Source organism: Sinocyclocheilus rhinocerous, unplaced genomic scaffold (genome assembly GCF_001515625.1).
Source record: "Sinocyclocheilus rhinocerous isolate Xijiao unplaced genomic scaffold, SAMN03320098_v1.1 scaffold1435, whole genome shotgun sequence".
NCBI lineage: Eukaryota > Metazoa > Chordata > Actinopteri > Cypriniformes > Cyprinidae > Sinocyclocheilus > Sinocyclocheilus rhinocerous.
The window spans coordinates 415,317-419,315 of NW_015644861.1; positions in this window are offsets into that span (position 1 = coordinate 415,317).

A 3,999-nucleotide genomic window follows, 5' to 3' on the forward strand; every position below is an offset into this window, starting at 1 on the left:
GTGTGTGTGTGTGTGTGTGTGTGTGTTGTTGTTGTTGTTTTCTGCATGGACTCATTCTAAAGAGTGGACATATGGCCCAGGTTTGGAGCCTTAAAATGACTCTCTCTGCTTCATCGGTTCAATAACACCGTGCTGCAAAGTCAGAGCAATGTCAGAGGAACCCTAAAATTGCAGTTCTGCTCGTGCGAGCAGCGTCACAGAGACATTAAACATTAATTTTTTAATAAATTTTTATTAATAACATTTTTATTAATAACAACAACAGCAGCTTTACGCTCAGGCAAATGAGCAATGTCAATAGGCTACAGCTTGACATTCATATTAGCATGACAGAGGCCAGCGCTGTTCATTTACTCCAAGACTGTGATGCTGCACAGGCGCGTTCATGACGTGTTTGAAATGAGATGTCGTGATGGGATAGAGGAGAGGACAACAGGGTATTTTCTCCTATGTGCTCCAGAAGTGAACTGAGAAATAGTGAACAGTCCCCGTGAGAGTTGGTCGGATGGATATTTTTAGGCAGCGCTGAGCACTGTTTTAGATCTTCCCAGTAAGACTTTGCTTTATGTTACAAATGCTAATAATCAGTATGCATTTCAAAAATGTAAATCATTTGAGACTGGCTTCTTTGTGGATATGAAGAACAAAAAGACGATCAGGTCTAAATGTAAAAGTGGATCATGACTTACAGTAATTGTGTATACTGTGTATACCTATAGCTGGTTATGTAGGACAATACATGAACTGCATGCGCATAATAGTGGTGAGTTTGGCCTGTAGACCAGCAGGGGGCCCCGGCCTCCATGCTATATTTGTGTTTGTGCTGTGGAAATCTTTTCGTTTTTGACTTTGAACTAAACAGATTGGTTGGTTGGTTGGTTGGTTGGTTGGTATGGATCATTTGTTTTCCACGAACATGTGGAGTTTATGTCAGCTTAAATATGTGCTATCCTATAGTGTATGTACGCTTCAAAAGGTCAGCATGTTTATTGATATTATTATTATTATTATTTAATGTTTATTCAGCAAGGACACATTAAATTGATTAAAAGTGACAATAAAGACATTTATAATGTTACACAATTTCTATTGCCCTTCTTATGAATTTTCTATTCATTAAAGAATACTTTAAAAATGTAGCATATTTTCCACACAAATATTATGCAGCACAACTGTTTTCGACATTGATAATAATAAATGTTTCTTTAGCATTTTTTAATACCCAGTCTGCATTTTAATGTATTATAATCTTTATAACAACAAATTATAATTATTTTTACAGATATTATTTTAGGATGCGTTCAGTGATCATAAAGGAGTGTACTAAGGTAAGGAGTCAGGGGACTTAAACAATTAAAACCACACAGCGGTACAGCAATTAGATCAGGACTATCAACAGCACCTGTAAACAAGAGCCATCTCTGGAGACTTATGATGTTAGCATGCTCAACAGCTTTATAGCAGTCATTAGAAAACCAAGAACCTTAACTGGACTTACAGTTTTTCTCAGTCGCTTTGGTGCATTTCTCGAATCATCCTTAATATTTGCAAAGAAGTATGTGCATTTCTCAAAACAATTCGTACAAACAGCACCACAAAATGGATAACCTGCAAAAGCCTGTAACTTACTCAAAATCTTTAGTTCATCTCTCAAAAGTAAGTATTTATGTCAATGAACATATCAGTGCCATCAGAATGAAAAGTCCTTGTGTCAATGATCACAAACAAGATAGTCAAAATGCTAAGTCATGTTATCAATATAACAGTGCACTCTGTTAGTATTACCTGACGTGGATGACAGTTATTGAAATGCAAGGCTGCACTTCTTATGTATGCCATATATCCATTTCAAAAGTACAAATTTACACATTACTGCGACTGAGAAAAACTGTAAACAAGATCTTACTAAATAGTTCTAATATATACAGGACATGAAAATGGAACATGTACTCGCGTCTTTTTCACATCTGTTGTTCTTATATGGACACTTGTGTTGCAAATCCTAAATACACTTCTGGTAAGTCTACACACCTGGATTTTTTTCAGTGGATGTAAAATTAGAGAAAAATATCTTATTTCCAATAATGTGATCTGATATTTAGCCTATGTTTTCACAGTGATACTGTATGATGAACAGTTTATCATAGAGAAACATTTTTTGTTTTTCTTCGATAATTTACTTTGTTAAAAAAGATGCTATGTAGGATGGATGGACGGACGGACAGATAGATAGATAGATAGATCTAGATGGCTTCCTAAACCAAACAGATTCAGAGGATTGGTCGGGACTTGATCTTTCCATGGTAAAGCAGTAGTGTTTGAGGTTTCCTATGAATGCTTACAGGTTTTTTACACAAGCCATTAAGACTCAGTTTGATGCTGGAGGACAGTGTAGAAAGTGTTAACAAAGGTTAAAGTTGGCAAAAGAGCATAAACTGTATTGGTAGTATATGAGTTGCCGTAGTATGATGTTTAAAAAGAACAGTTTATTAAATGCACGGACAGAAAATTTGACTTGTTAACTTAAATCATAAGTGAAACATGAAAACCTTGCTACAACTTATATGAGAAAGTTAGCAAGTTTTCATGGGCCGCTGACCCTACAGCACCAATTCCATTAACTGAAGCGGAGTTAGCATAATAAGCTCTACTCAAACTATTTAACACATGCAACTAACTGGTTTACGTTTCCAGGGCCCAATACAGATTAACTAAGACAAGCATTCAGGTTCAGAATGACTTAAGGCCCGTTCACACCAAGATAAAGATAAATATCTAGTTTAAAAAATCGTTCTAAAAGTAAATGAATGTCTGAGTCCACACCACACTAATGATAACGATACAGAAGAACGATATGGAACCACTTTCAGAACTTTTTTTTTTTCAGCTAATGAACTTTAAAAACATTGACAGTCAATCAGAATCCATACGGCTTTTAAGCGTTTGAGCATTTAAAGCGACAGATGACATATAATAAACAGAACACTTGATTTGGACGCTATCGTTCTTGGTGTGAACGCAACGGTACACTTAAATGAATCAAATACTGAAACAATTTAGATAGGTACATACACAAACAAATTCAGAAATGTTATTACAATGTTTTACATATTATTTATTTATGGTGGCATGAGTACCCTTACGGAAAAGAAGTTTATTCAAGTGTGCCATTAGTATACTTCTTTTAAACTAAAAATAGGAAAGTATACTTTTAGTCTACTTTTTATGTACTTCTCAGAAATGGGCTTTCTGTACTTCTCAGAAATACTTGACTTATACTTAGAAAAAGTCTAAATATATTTTAGCTATAATTGTGCTCCTAGAATCCATGTTTTCATTGTTATACTGTAGGGGGAGCTAGTACACATATTCTGTACAGAATTTCCAAAACACAAGAGAAGAAGAAACCAAAACAACAGATGCTTCCACATGTATTCTAACACGATCATCAGACATAAAACAGTATCAAAACTATGTAACATTATGGAATAAATATTCCAAAACATTATGGTGCATTTGCCTCAGAAAGGACTTATTTTCATCCCATTAGGATTTGGTTGCAAATGATCATAAAATCTTGTACTCACGGCACGGGATTATAGGCTATTTCTTTATTTATTTTTGTAATGTTGTAAGACTCAAGTGTTTTGGACTCTAAAGTCTTACATTTAGCATACTCTCGTTCACTGTTATTATTGAACAGGTGGTGTGTGGGGAGGAGTAGTTTTTTTTACAGGCAAGCAGGTGAGCCCAGAATAAATGCAACACGCAAAGTTTCGCGTTAAGCCTTTTTCCATATAGAATAAACTGCCTACAGCTCTTTTATATCATTGTCTTTGTCCATTAAGCTGCATTACGTGTTTTATTTATAATGATTTTCTATGGGAGGATAATGTTTAACGTTAACGCATTGCGTTCTGGTCTCGTCTCCTTGCCTGTACGGAGTTGATGCTTTTAATATCACTTAATGCATTTCAAAATGCACGTTCATATTTGTTG